The following is a 16368-nucleotide window of genomic DNA, read 5'->3' as shown; positions in this document are numbered from 1 at the left end:
TCATTCATATTTGTACTATTCATTTGAAATATTACAGTTATCGCCAATACCGGTACATTGAGACACCCCTAATTAACATAATAACGATATTTCATTTTTTAAATATCACGTTTATCATCAATACCGATATATCGCGACACCCCTACTACACACATTCATACTATATAGAACATACTTTTATCTGTCGCAAAGTACATTGTATTAAAAAGAAGTACCTACTCAGAGAGTATGCAATTTTGGATGCAGCCAAAGACAAATTATGTATCATTAAAGGGCTGAACATTATTGTTAGGAAGTGTATTAGTAATGAGATTTAGGGATAGAAATTCACTAACAGGTGGAGCCCTGATGACTTCACTCACCTTTGACTAATCAGAAGGGTGCTTTTGCATGCTGCTTCACCATGTCCTAGACCAGGGGTGGGCAAACTTTTTGGCTCAAGGGCCACACTGGGTTTTAAAATTTGACAGAGGGCCGGCCCAGTAGCAGATTATGAAACACGATCTCATGAAAGCCACAAATTATTCTATACCACAAATTTTATTTCTCATGCCATTTATATGGCACATTTTTTTTTTTTTTTCGTGCATATGCTGCGCACTAAACCCCTTGGTTAGTGCGTGCCTATTACACGCCATTAAAGGGATAGTTTGCCCAAAAATGAAAATTCTGTCATCATTTACTCACCCTCAAGTTGTTTCAAACCTGTATGAATTTCTTTTTTCTGCTGAACACAAAGGAAGATATTTTGAAAAATGTCGGTAACCAAACAGTTGATGGACCTGATTGACTTCCATAGTAGGAAAAAAAAATACTATGGAAGTCAATCAGGTCCATCAACTGTTTGGTTACCGACATTTTTCAAAATATCTTCTTTTGTGTTCAGCAGAAAAAAGAAATTCATACAGGTTTGAAACAACTTGAGGGTGAGTAAATGATGACAGAATTTTCATTTTTGGGCAAACTATCCCTTTAAGTGCGTATCATATGCACGCGAAAACTGCGTTTCATAAGAACTACAAATACAATTCGTGGTATTCGCACTTTCATGAGATCGGACTGAGCAAACACATTTACGTTGTGGCAACGTCTGCGCGAAATTCAACAACTGAGAGACGACATTCTGACAATAAATTTTTTATGCTAGATATCCCCCATTTAGCATGTTATGTTTTGAGGTTAATTTTTAATTAGTCAGATGTTCGATAATTATAGCCTATACTTTTTAAATATTGTTTATCCTTATTATTATTTAATGGGCCTAACCGTAAATTAGAAACAAAACACCTAAGTGTACACTTAGAAGAGTAAAAATGAGTTAAGGTTACGTTAATTCAACTTTATTAAAACTGCATGGCAATCAATTTGCACTTCCAAAAGTCATACATTTGTGGAAAAAAACGAAATAAACGAATATACAAATTTATTTTAAGTATAATAAAATAAAACATAAAAAGCAAAGGCAGATCAGAACATTTAATGAACAAAACCAGGTTCTGTACATGGCAGACAGGGGAGCGTAACGTTAGTCGAAAGCCGGGCGATAAAGGTCGGTAAACGGAATCAGTCAGGAGGATACATCCACAAATCCAGAGTAACAAAACTAAATAGCAGACAAATCAAAGGAAAAACTAAACATGTGTGCAAGCGGTTACCAAACATTTTTTTCTCTGTGAGTTTTCAAAAAAGGAAAAAACATTAACGTGCACCAAGTCTATGCGCTTAAGTTGCTGTCTGTTTGGTTTCCAAGGTGACGCGTCTAGCTTGTTACGTGACACACCGCAGCCACAACAGCGCTGAATGAATGATGATCTGCTTTTATGTCATTTTTCCTTTTTTACATTTGTTAGCTATGGCATGAAATATCTGATATTCCGATTGTCAAATATATGCAACGCAATATATATAACGCAAAGTATTACAAGAAAAAGGCAAAATGAGTGCGATCTTAAGACAATTTTTTAAATACTCGACGGGCCGGATTAAACAGCCTAACGAGCCACACATAGACTAATTCGTGGCGGTGCGCCACAGATTTTTTTTTAATGCTATTTAAAACACGCAGCATATTCGTTTAGCTGCATTTCCTTTCCCTGCTCTCCCTCCGTCTCTCTGTCACTCACGCATCTCTCTCACATACATACACACACACACACACACACACACACACACACACACACACACACACACACAGCCCCTCCCCTCCGTGCACACCGCGTCTGTCTCCATGAAAACGAGATCATCCGAGATCAACGAGATCAAAAAGTATTTTTTATTGTGAATACAATGATTTCAGTGTGTTAATATTGGAGTCCCAACCCTTAGCAAACAAGCGATTGCGCCTTCTTTAGTGAGTTAACTAATGTTAGTCGCAAGTTTGCAGTAAAATGCAGTTGGGTTGTAGAGGTCAAAACTATAACACTATATAAGCTGTTATGTCATTTATAGGGTGTTAAATGTGTGGATTTTGGGTTGGGTGTGTGAATTTTGTGAAGATGTGAAGCATTTTTTATTAATATTTAATATAATAAAGTTATGTGTAACGAATTATTAACGAAGGAATTATTTTGAACCACAGCCAATCTGTGGGAAACACTGTCCCCATTCCTTTTTATACCCCAAATTTGGGCAATGCAAGGACCTTGATCCAAGTAACTGGATCACAGATGACTCAGGTTTTCCGCAACTTGATTACTTGGTAACTTGGTGATTAGTGCGCTGATTGATTGAGACACACCCTAGGCCTTACAGTGTGAACACAAGTTCACCTAAAATGGGAACTCTCCCTGGGCATCTCCAATCTGACAAACACAGACACATGCATACACTTCAACCCTCAACCTTTTTGACTCATTGTCTTCAACATTTTGTTTAATTAAAAAAAAATATTTCTCACTCACAATTTCTACCTGATAAAATATTTTAAAGCTTGACAAAACTAGAAAAATGTATTACTTAAAATATTTTAAGTTTTCTTCATTTTCTGATGCCCCCCTCTGGTTGAGAACAACTGCCCTAGACAGCAAGCGTTCATGTTATTATCCCAGCCGGGCCTCTCACACCTTAACAATGATTTCAAGACATTATTCTTTAGTGAATTAAAAGAGAGGAACCATTTAGAATATGGGTCTTTGTGATAGAATTATACATGCATACACCAATCTCCAAATTAGTCACAGTGAAAACTTTCTGACAACTAAAAAGAAAACAAATTGACAAAACAGGAGTATGACTCCTCTAACCTCTTAACCACTGGGTGACAGGGATGAAGGGATGTTGAGTCAGCAGAGAGAGACTCAGTGTTACATCACTGCAGGATTGAGCAGGTCCACCCAAGCCCAACTGAGCATTAAATATATGTGGCTTTAGTCACTAAGTTCAGTGTTATTCTCTAGACAGCTCTCTCTTCACCTCTACCCGCTATCTTTATTTTGTTATCTAAAACATTATTTAGGCAGAAAGATTGAGACAGACAGATCCTTAGGCGGTTCACTAAATGAACAGGAGACAACAGGAAACAACAGGGCTTCGTTGCAATGCAGGAGAGATTTGAACCAGATCTGGGTTTTATGAGCATCTGTTTTTGTTTTAACACTCTGCTAGTTCTTATCAGATATCCCATTCATAAACAATGTGGAGAAACTGAACAACATGTGGACGTAAACAGACAGGATCCATCTTGGAAAACAGTCTCGACTAATCGAGTCACGAACGCCGTGCTAAGTGAGCTGGTCGATAGGAATTACACATAGTGAAATCTAACGTAGCGCGGCGTTCGTGACTCGACTAGTCGAGACTGTTTTCCAAGATGACGCCTGCCTGTAAACGCGTAATGTACTGTCTTTATAAAGTCTCTTCTTATTAAACTGTCTGTACACTTACAAAGTTCTCAATGCTTCGGTTTGCATGTAGGGACCCTCATTATGCTACCGTGTTAGTGTGAGGCTATTTTGAGCCTTGTTAGTGGTATTAACTAGCGATTTACTTTTACTTACTCTGTGCCCAATATACTAGTGTTATGAGCTAATCTGTTTTTAAAGATAAAACTCTTTACATTCGATTTTCATGAAAACGCATCGCAGGGAACGATCGACTCGGTAACCATGTGTTAATTACCCCTAGGTAGGGCTGGGGTAAACGATTATTTATTAAACGATTAGTCGGGCGATTATTTTATCGATTAGTCGACTAATCTAACGACTAATTTGAATTAATTATCCTGTCTGTTATTCGCATATCTCTCGAACCGTTACTCCGATGGATTTCAAACTCGACAGCTGTCTGGGCACGAGTAAGTGCAGTGCCAAGTTTGACGTTGTTTGGATGAGAAATGCAAAAGATATTGTTAAATATATCAGTAAAAGAAGCACTTAGAAGGTTGTGGTTTAAAAAATAAACATTCTGACAAACACACTGTCAGCTACAATGTTTACTTCTGAATAATATAGTATAAACGTGATAAATCCATTTTGATTAATTTGAGTAAAAAATTGATTTTCTTTACCAAGAAAGTGGCAAGATTAAAACCACTATTTTCTGTTTCAAACTTTCACATAGCATCTTTAGGTTATAATAACATAAATAATTCAAATCCAGATTTTGATTATTTTTTAGATTATTTTTTTCCCAAAAATGCAATAAATTCATGACACGTTTTTTTTTTTTAAATGCAATTAATCCATTGAATCAATATAAAAGTTATTTTTCATATTGAAACTGTTGAAAATACACAACAAAGTAAGTTGATCCACATGACAGCCTCTGAACTCGGTCAATACTAATCTTATATTTAGCACGTACTGGACTAAACATAGGCTACATTCAATCAGCCATCGCTAAGAAATACCTTCTGAAATTTTTTGACGGCGATCAGCTGTAAAATGGCTTGGTCCTGCTCGGTTTTCGTTGACTGAGTACAAGAATTTTTTTAAAAGATCCCCTGGGGTTCACGTGTCAGCATTCGACAGAAGTTTGACGCAGTGTGAGAACAAGCAACAGTCGGCATTTCTCTTCCTCCCGCGTGCCTCATCTTGTTAATCTCCTCACGTAAATGATTAGATTTCGATAGCTTACGTTTCTTCCCTACGGCAGAATCCACCACAGGTCCATCAATGCCGTCAAATGTATTCATTTTTTTGTTTGTTTGTTGATCAAAAAGTGCAAAGTAGATAAGGAAAACTAGGATGCCGGGTGTATTCAAAGCGCCACCGTTACTGTTTACAATGCGTGGAATGGTGCGCTGTGATTGGTTGAGCGGATTTATCACATTCTGCAGAGAAAGGAGACAGGCGTTTGTCGCGGTTTGGAAAGAAAGGGAGAAAACATGACAGAATAACACGGCGGGCGGTGTGTGTGTGGCGAGCTGTACCTCCGGGAATGGTACAAAAAAAAAAAATAAATAAAGAAGCGTCGACGCAAAAAATATGACGTCGACGTAATTTTGACGTCGACGCGTCGACGCACCGCTACAGCACTACCCCTAGGTTCATTTTTCACTGGATTTGTCCTTTAAGGTTTTCTGCAAAATATTACAGTCTGACCACCAAGAAAATATGTCAAAATATTCCTCCTATCCAACAGCCATCCCACAATGACAAATAAATAAATAAATGTGTAAAGACCGCTTAAGATCTTCTTTTTTTTCATCCAAGCATCACCATTCTGAATTAATTTAAAAAGGCCAAGGACTGCATGTCAAAACCTCTTGTAATCATGTTCAAGGAACTAAATGAAACACTACTGAAATAAATGTAATAGACATTGTGAAAGAATCATTCCCTGATTTCAACATTAAATCCAAATTGAGTGGAGTGCTAATGCTAACTCTGTTCTGGACCCACTCTATCTTCCCTGTTGAGCAAATCGAACGAGACCTAGATACCATCATTGGGGAAGTCACCAGACTGTTTGTCTAATTTAACATGAAACACATGATATTCAGAGAGAAAGAAACAATGTGTGTCTGAGAGAGAGATAGGATATGCTTTTGATTTGAATAGAAATGATCATGATGTTATGAAAATCAGAGAATCCAGAGCCAGGGCTAAGTGTCAGAGAAAACCTTCCCTAACCTAGTGCTTCATTTCATCACATCACATAGTTAACCGCCAATGTTTTTCAGTTTCTTTCTCATATCTACGTGTAAGCAAAGCATGAGCACATAAGTATTAGGGATAAAGATGGGAGAAGGCAGATGGTTGGAGCTTCAACAGAGGAAATTGAATTTTAAGGCAATGTTCACTATTTTCTGCTAGAGACATTCTGCAATATCCTGTCCCTGGTTCTTCCCCTCTCTGTTCTTTTCTGTTCAAGCAAAAAACGGACTCATAATCACCCATAATACCATGCAGCAGTTGTCTGGGGCCCTGTGAGGTGGGTCCTCTATGGTAGAGAGGGGGCCCACCCATAAACAGTTTTTCCTGGGCCTGTGAATTTTAGTGACAGCTCTACCAGGCAGTGCTTATTTTACCCACATGACACTGATAAAAATGTCAAGGGGTCTTACACATCTACTTTGAGGCCAATCTGTGATTACTTCAATTGGTGCTGGCAGTACAACACATGCCTTCAAATTACATAAATACATTCATGTGCCTCCACAATCTCTCTGCAACAAAGTTCATATCATAAAACATACTTTTCACTTGGTAAGACTTATCCATGAAGCATGTCTTTCCTAAATATTTTCACTGCTACACATAAGATCAATTCCTCATTTCGGAGTGATGATAAGAAGTCTGCAGGACAGAGCAATAGTGTGGGGATGTTTCCCACACTTTCAGTGCCCTCTGGGTCAGACATTGTACCTTCAGGTCCAGCTGTAGTGTGTAGAAGCACCCAGCCGTGACGGCACCGCACTGTACACACACTAGAACAGGGTTCACAAAGGGGTCTCAATATAATTCAGAGTAATAAACCTTCACCAATTGGCCATCTTAATGATTTGATCCAAAGGATCATCTTCAAGAATAAATCAGCAATCAAACGTGCAGCAACTCAAAGGGGTTCAGTCCAGGGTAACAGGGATCTGGTGGGGGCACTATGTTTGTCAGTTCAGGTTTGAGTGGCTATTCTTGTGACATGTAAGGCAGTCAGGAGTTTGTATTTACTATTACATCCTACTCTGTGCTGCATACATAACAGACAGATGATGATGAGAATCCAAAAATTGAAGAATTTGTTCAGTTCAGTCCTCTTACACTTTGTTATGAGTGCAAGGCCGGTGTAAATTTAAAGTGCGTTTGGACTGAGGTGTCAAACGGGCTGCAGCACTATTAAATCAACAGTCACATTCATCCTGCCAGCCCAAAAGTTCAACAGGCATTCATCTGGACTCCTCATTGACCTAGCTGATGTAAGAACGGTCTTCTTTATGTGCAAGGTTAATGGTGTGTGAACTCAATGCAGTCACGGCACACAAAGTCTTAACAGGGCTATTTAAAAAAAATACTGAGCCGTGCAGGCATCTGTCAGTGCGCACACACACATACACACACACACAAGCACAACACTAACGCCACCTATCACTCTCTGTACATACATGTGTAAGTAAAAAAAGGTTTATATTAGTACCGAACAAACACTTTTAAAGTATTAGAATGGCCCAACATTAAAAATATAAATAGAATAACAAATGTATGAGGTATCGATATGATCTAGAGAAGTGGTTCTTTACCAGAGGGCCCACTAGGAGCTTCAACAAACTTCCAATGGGGCACCAAGGTGATTTAAAATGTTCTAATATAAGACAAAACAGGCATTAAATTAAGCTAAAACCACTGAAATAAATAAATAAATTTTGCCCTCCATCCACCGTTTTTTCTTTTGAGGAACCAGGGTTCTCACGTTCTTGAAAACCCTGGATATATATAATATGGTCTCATTTTAAAAGTGTGATTTCTAGACCTGTAAAAGTCATGTAAATTACTAAAACTCCTTGGGCCATTTTATAATGGATATACATTTCTAGTTTCTATATTATATCAGATATAAATTGTGACTACAAAAAAATATATATATTTAATCCTTATCCAGTAAATCACAAATTTAATTAGCTCCTAAAACTTGAAATCCTGAAATTTCAAGAATTTTAATTTCTGCAGCTACTTTAATGTACATGAACTATGAGTTCCCAACTTCCCATAGATTAAAATAAATTTTGAAAAAGAAAAAAAGGAGTCCTTCGAATATTATTGTGCACAATGTGGGGCCTTGGAGTTAAAAAGGTTGAGACCACTGATCTAGGAGCAGAGTATTATGAGTCATTTATTAAAAAGCTAATTAGGCTACAGTCTCAAATATTTTGTAACAAAAAAAATAAAAAAATAATAATAATAATAATAATAATAATAATAATAATAATAATAATATATATATATATATATATATATATATATATATATATATATATATATATATATATATATATATATATATATACTAAAAAGATATCTTGGTCAGTTACAACACCTAGGTACACATTTTTCATTATATATCCATATACTGCACATTCTGATCAAAAATCTAATAAAAAAAGAGCATGTTATTTACAGTATCAACATTCCAAATTCAGAGAGCAAGAAAAATATTAGTTCAGAGATGAAAGGAGGGGAGGACACAGTGAAGGCACGCAGAAGTTGGGGAAAGAAACTATCAGGATGACTTGCTTGGCCATGGAGAGCTGTGACTGCAGGCTGAGTAAATGGACAGGCAGAATTCCAGAGACAGGTGGAGAGAGAGACAGAGAAACAGACAGACAGAATGTTTAATCTGAGAGTCACTTACCCCCAAGTAGATTCTGCACTACGACGAATACAGCAGCTCTCCACTAATCCAAAGTCTTCAGTCCTACAAGATCACACTAATCAGAAAACAGCCAGTTTCTGAAGACCCTCCGTGGTAATGCTGACAGCATGTGAGAGAGAAAAAAACAAAACACCCTGTGAGATACTCATACACACACTGAGATTGTCTGTCACTGTGGAAACTCAGCCGGGGAAAACTCCTCCCCTTTCCCTTCTTTCCCTTCCCTTCTCTCTCTCTCTCTCTCTCTCTTTTTCTCTCAAAGAGAGTAAACTCCTTTCTACACTGTTCCCAAATCTGCCAGTTGGAGCATGTGAGACTTTCCTATCTAAAACAGTATGAGTAGTGAAGACTTCGTCATTACAATAAGAGTTACTTCATAGACACAAACACACACGGCACTGCCTTCACAACCAGCCACTCACACACATACATCTAAGCCAAAAAACGTGCACTGAAACCAGGGGAACATACTCATATTCAAATTACGCCATACAATTTGTGGTCTTTGGAAAGTTCACAGGCACAAGACATCTTGATATACAACCCTTAACAAAACAGCCCTAAAGTATACTTGCCTTCACACAAGAAATCCACTAGGCTGCAGGATGGAAACTGTGCCAAATGAAAATAAATGGTAATGAAGGAAAATAAAAAAGAACAGAATGTTATTTAACATTGAACTTTGTATCTTTGAAAGTTTTTGAAAAATGACTTTTGGTGGAAATGACTTCAGCATCAATTTTTCCATAGCCACTTCCTGTATTTCTACAGAATCCTTTTGCAATGCATTTATCATGCTGAAGCTTCATCATGTCAGAGAAACAACCCAAGCCATTACAAACAGAGACAGTCTGATGATGCTCAAAATAGATCTCCCTTTAGCTTATGATGTAAACAACACTAAGACGTGCACTTGATGGATCACAAAACGGATGGAACGGTTTCGAACTCTGACAGAACAGGTTGACCCACCTCTTTATGTCAACAGAAATTGCCCATGAGAGGTGTGGATGTGACACAGAGACAAAGAATAAGTAACAAAGCCTTTTTCTCAGATCTGTTGAAGCTTGCTTAAACACTGACTTAAACCAGACATGTCACATAAATCCTTCTGCTAAAGGTCAACAGAACAGAATACAGGCAGGAAATATCAGCCTGGAGTCCAGACGTCCTTTTGCCGATAGAACCAATCCAAGCGCACTCCAGCAGTAAGAGAGTGTCCGACCGGTCTCTACACATCATCCCAACCCACCATACCCGAGATCCAGTTTCCATTGGTTGAACTTTCATTGGAAAACACTGTGTCATGATCGCGACGTGATCGGATCCCGGAAGTCCTATAGCTTTAGCCAAGCATGTCATGTCACTCCATGATCTACGCGTTATCTTATGTTGTGTTTGGCCTCGTTCAAGATCATGTGCTCTAAATAAGGATATGCAAGCTACTATGGTTTACTATTGTTTCACAAAGTTACAAGCAAAAAACGTGGCGCAAAGACATAATGAGTACTACTTATACACATACATCGGCAGTGCGTTTTATACAAACACTTGGTATAGTTTGGTCTCCAACAAACAAATATGCTTGATGTATTCTGCTAGTGGAGACCTTTTCAACAATATATGACAAGTCTGTAATGTACGATGATTTTACAGATCACATTTTCATGTAATGCAGTTATTTTTTTACACTATGAAAATAGAGCACTTCTAATATGTCAGCAAATTAAAAAGTACTTGATAAGTGATGGTTGTATTCCCTATGTTCACCGTAAAGCAAAGCTTCTAAGCTTTAAAACGACACCTATTTAGTGCTGGTCAAGCAAGTGGTTAAGTAATGTGATAATATAGTAGCTCCCCCGCTTCGGATTTAAGAGGTTAAGGTTATTGATTAATCGATTAATTGATCGTTAATTTAAACAACGATCGATTATGGGAATTTATATTAACTGACATCCCTATTTTGAACACGAATATGTTTATTCTTTCAACTGAAGGGAAACTAGAGTGATGGCACAAGCTGGTCTGGAAAACACATAACACATATTAAATCTTCTCAGTTTCTCACTCTGTAAAACGCTAGAATACTCAGGACACTCATCATGGCGGATGGTGCTGACAACTGGGCTGTCTGGACTTAAGACAAGAGGTCTCCTGTGGCACAAAGTGTGTCCTGCTTTCCCCCTTTACTCCGGATCCGCTACAACACTCAGAGCACTCATCAGAATGTCATCTTTACCTTATGAGAGATTCACTGTCATGATCTAGTGTCAAGTGTGCTTCCTGTCTGGGGTATGTATAGACATGCTGACGGCTCCAGTTTTCTCTGTGTTATTCATTTGTGACCCTGGATCACAAAACCAGTCATAAGTCGCACGGGTATATTTGTGGCAATAGCCAACAATACATTGTTTGGGTCAAAATTATCGATTTTTCTTTTTTGCCAAAAAATCATTAGGATATTAAGTAAAGATCATGTTCCATGAAGATATTTTGTAAATTTCGTACCGTAAATATATAAAACATTTATTTTTGTGAGTGAATGCAGCAAAATCGCGAACATAAATGCACAACTTTAAAGGCAATTTGCATAATTTGCACCCTCAGATTCCAGATTTTCAAATAGTTGTATCTCGGACAAATATTGTCCTATCCTAACAAACCATAGCATCAATGGAAAGCTAATTTAAATCTTATTTATATAAATGTCAATTTCAAAAAATGGACCCATGTGACTGGTTTTGTGGTCCAGGGTCACATTTATTCTCACCACAATTTTAAAGTTTCACACGTTAAAAAAATTTAAAAAACGAATAATAACCAACAAGGACAGAGAAGTCAGAACAATAGGAATCCAAGTAATCAGGAATTTCACGAGAAAAATAAATTCACCACATGGATTCATTGGATTTAAGTTTGTTAAACTTTTAACACGCAAATTTGTTGGTTTACGGATATTTACAATAGACCTACTTTGCCCAAATTATTAACTGAATTTTCGCTACTGTGACCGCACAAATTTTGTCCGGTCCACAGCAGATTAAGAAACATCAAACATTGTACACTAACACAACAAAAATGCTTTACTCTTTTTGTGACTCATACACCTATATTTAAATCTCTAGAATGCACGAACAGCCTTCAACACAGTTGTTGCACAGTTATGAAATCAGACACTTTTGAAAGAAGAAAACAAACACATTCTCAACATAGTTCTGGTGCAAGAGATCTGGCTGATTACAATCTGACCGCCATAAAATACTTAACTAACATCAAACTAAACGTGTATAACAAGCATTTTTGGTCCGTTGTGTTAAGACTTCAGATGTTTACTAACAGTGTAAAGTTCAGCTTGAAACATTCTGAAGGACATATGAGGGCTTATGACAGACACACACCAGTGGACAGAACCATTATTTAAAGCCATATTCTACAATCACACGTTATGTGCCTGAGCTTTCAAAAGAGCATAAAAAACCCAACCACAATTAACATTCACATTAACTATATTTTACAGTGACAAGTCAACCAACCTGTTTCCAACCATCCGCCAATCACTTTCATTTCAAAATGTGTATTTATATGCCAATTGCCAAAACAACAAATCTTAATTCACCACATCATCAGCCCAAATGTATGAAATGTAACACACAGTTCCTTCTCCTTCTCGACTGACAATTTACTTTTGATCTAATCCAGTGTTCTTGTGGAAATGCTAGATTCTGTTATTCTGATTCAATTGAAAATAAAAAACAACATTTCCACAGAACCCATTTAACCGCACACACACATAACTGCTATACAGTCTACTGAGAATCTGTTCCTAAGTAAATATTCAGACAGACAGACAGACAGACACAGACAGACAGACACAGACAGATAGACAGATAGATAGACAGACAGACAGACAGATAGACAGACAGATAGACAGACAGATAGACAGATAGATAGACAGATAGACAGATAGACAGACAGACAGACAGACAGACAGATACAGATAGACAGACAGACAGACAGACAGACAGACAGACAGATACAGATACAGATACAGATAGACAGACAGACAGACAGACAGACAGATACAGATACAGATAGACAGACAGACAGACAGACAGACAGACAGATACTAAGACAGATAGATAGACAGACAGACAGACAGACAGATAGACAGATAGATAGATAGACAGACAGACAGACAGATACAGATAGACAGACAGACAGACAGATACAGATACAGATACAGATACAGATACAGATAGACAGACAGACAGATACTAAGACAGACATAGACAGATAGATAGATAGACAGACAGACAGACAGATAGATAGATAGATAGACAGATAGACAGATAGATAGATAGATAGTCATTTCTACTTGACATTTGTGAGCAGAGAGATCCCACCAAGGGCTCTGCATTAGCATAAGTTTTGGTTTAACGCGACTCTCTTTGACCAGGGCACTTTCAAATGTTTTAGTACACCTCTTTTGAATCAAAAATGCTCCATCTCCACCTCTTCTTTGAAAGGTTTGGGGGATGAGCAGCAGACAGTTGTGCAATCTACAAAATGCTCCTATCCAGCAAGTACACACATGCTGGAAAATAATCTGAAAAAAAAAAAAAAAAGAGTGATTATGTCATGTCAAAAATGGCCAGAGGCTGTCCTTTTTAAAATCACGGAACACATTTTATAATAGCTCTACTTCGTTTTGAGAATCATTTTCTTTTCACACATTTGTACAAGACTGACATATCGAGTAATTGTGAATGTTTTGGCACAGACACCCATGAATGTTTCATCAATGGAAAAGACAGGGTGGCAAAACCTCATCTGATGTCATTTGCTTTGGTATATTAGCCATTAATAAAAAGTCTGTACGTGATATGACACACTATTCAGGAAAAACACACATGATTATAGTATTACCCAGAAGGGGCCCATACACAGAACTCGTGGAGCTCTAATCAGCCGGTGCTCCAGCCTGACATGGAAAATTCCTGTTCTCGGTTTGGAGGTCCCACTGACAGATCAGCCAGATATCGGATGATCTGCTGCACAGTGACAATGCAAAGTGTCTTTTAAGAATGTGAGCAGGTTTTCCACCCGGGGGAACAATTTTCACCCAGCCAATAAAGAGAGAGCAGTATGAACACTGCCTTCTAATCTACCCCGGACAGCCCCACAATTAAGCCCTGAAAGAATAGCGTCGTTCTTGGACTTCTCCACAAGGGATGGCAGCTACTGTGCAGCTTTTATCATTTTAATGTGCACCAGGAACACAGCATCTACCAATGGAAGTGCTCTGAAAGTTTTGGGATTCATTGCTTGATTTAGTGACAATTTCTTTGTTATTCCTAGTACTGAGTCTGTGATGCAGTACATTTATCAATCACAAACCGCCATTCTGGAAAAAAATTAAAATGATGTATTATATTGTTTTATTAAATATTTGATATATAATCTGCATAAAACGTTGCATCAAAATAACTCTGGAAATGTAATTTACACATTTGTGTCCTTTTTTCTGTACTTTACACACATATGAAAGTGCATATGTTCACACCCTTTAATTAGTGAGTGATTTATACAGGTACCTGCCAACTGCAGTTAACCTGCCAGGCAGGTTAATTACATCAATTAAACCATGAAGTACAAGGTAATATGAAAATTGGTACACCCTCCAGTCCTTACAATTTTTTTTTTCATAACTCAGTTCATAAATTTGAAAAACAAGAGGCGGGATTTATCGCACTAACCAATCACATTCTATTCAATCATAACCAATCATAATGCTATGGACGCATTGCTTCCTCTCACATGACTTACCCCCATTCATTCTCAACTACTTTGTAGTACGTTTTTGACCAACGTTTTCCACTTCTGATGTTATTTCAAGCGAGAAATTACTATTGTAATAATTAGCCTAAATACTTTCTTAGTTATCTCCAAAGCTTGCTCTATTTTTCTGTAGATCATTAAACCGTTACGCTGCCTCAGAAGTCTGTCCGAAATCAGTTTTGTGAGGTACCTTCGTCGAGCGCAAATGCTGCCTACGAAGTCATTGCCGGATAAGGCAGTGAGGCAACAAGTCAGCTACCTAAGTTTTCGGACACAGCCTTGGTCTGTTAAAACTCTGTCACGCGCCATATGTCAATGGGCCTAGGGGAGGCAAGAGAGATGCTGCAACTTTACCTGCTGGTGTCGCTGTTGGACAGTGTTTCTTTAGAAAAATTTGTGATTTATACACTTTTTAATGTCAAATATGGTAATATTTGCATTGTTTTATTTTGTAATATGATTATCTTCTCATCCAATTTTTTGTGGAGGCACTACCTCCCTTGCCTCCTCGGAAGACACACCCCTGAAATTGCACTGCAAGTCATATTTGTGCTGTCTATGACTGTATTATAAAAGAACATGTTCACTAGGGCAAAAACAGTTGATATAGCTATTGTTGCATATCTTATAACAAGACAAACCTGGTGTGCAGCAAGCAACTGTCATTACACAGGGGTGGAGGACAATGCACTACCAGCAAATGGATTTTTTTTTTTACATATGTACAAGTTAATCCACCTATAACAGGTCTCTGTGGTCTAAGAAAAAAGGCTCCTGATTGAGCTTGTGTCTTTTGTTCTAAATGTCCTCCATTTACATTCTTCTAAATCACATATCAGGCATATTTCAAGCGGTTTCATATAATGACCTTAATGGCCCTGGGGCTCTTTTGTCTGGTTCTCCTGGCACAGTTAGCATACTAGTCCCAACATTTTCTCTGGGCCTTTTCCACACCTTTACAAGAGTTAAGTCCCAAGGAGGTTGTGGCTTCAACCACATTTCCAGTTAGTTACCAGAGCTAATGCAACCTGATTTTCAGATTTCACCATTTTTACTGGTAAACAACTTCCCTTTCAGACCTGCGACCAGTTGTAAAACACACTTTCACCATTTAAATTTAATGAGTTTAGCTTACAGACTTTGCAGGTTGGATATGCCTGCTTATTCACTTACACTATCATGAACTATCGTAAAACATTTTTTTGTGGATTTGAAAGCGTGACAAAGCGATAATTGCTATGTTACCTGAGGCGATCTGCGGTAAAACAGAAGTTCACACGTTGACAGAAATCCAAAACAAGTACACCTTCTGTATTCCTAAATATCTACATTGCTAGTTAATGCCTAAAACATTGTAGGTTGTTGTCTAATACGTTACATGTTTATCTTTAATCGGTAATTAATATTTATACTTACATTCCGATGATCTTCGTCGAAACTCTGAAGCCGTTGTCGCAATATGAATGCGCGATGTAAGTTAGCTGTGAAACACTAAACAGCGACCTATATTAACGTTAACTTACTTGGCGGAAGAATTTATATGCGGATCATTAACAGTAAATGCAGTTTTTTACAAGACCGATAGGATTGTAAAAAATAAAATGTTGTTTTAAAATGTAATAAATAGGCTACAAACAAAATAAATTAAAAAAAGTATAAGCTAAATGGAGAAATTTGCCATTTCCCCCTCCCCCAATAGGTTATTAGTAGCCTAGCCTACATACA

General features: G+C 37.7%; 1 protein-coding gene across 1 annotated transcript in view; it reads right to left on the bottom strand.

Moving 5' to 3' along the window:
* The window catches only part of plekhg4 (pleckstrin homology domain containing, family G (with RhoGef domain) member 4), an 89173-nt gene extending 80072 nt beyond the window's left edge, over window positions 1-9101 (bottom strand). Inside the window, exon 1 of the mRNA XM_084107376.1 lies at window positions 8785-9101. The gene's annotated coding sequence lies outside the window, so the exon portion shown is untranslated. The remainder of the gene's footprint in view (window positions 1-8784) is intronic.
* Window positions 9102-16368: the final 7267 nt, after the last annotated feature.

Source organism: Abramis brama (genome assembly GCF_963993115.1).
Source record: "Abramis brama genome assembly, chromosome: 3".
NCBI classification, from domain to species: Eukaryota; Metazoa; Chordata; class Actinopteri; order Cypriniformes; family Leuciscidae; genus Abramis; species Abramis brama.
This window is presented reverse-complemented; position numbering and strand designations above follow the sequence as displayed.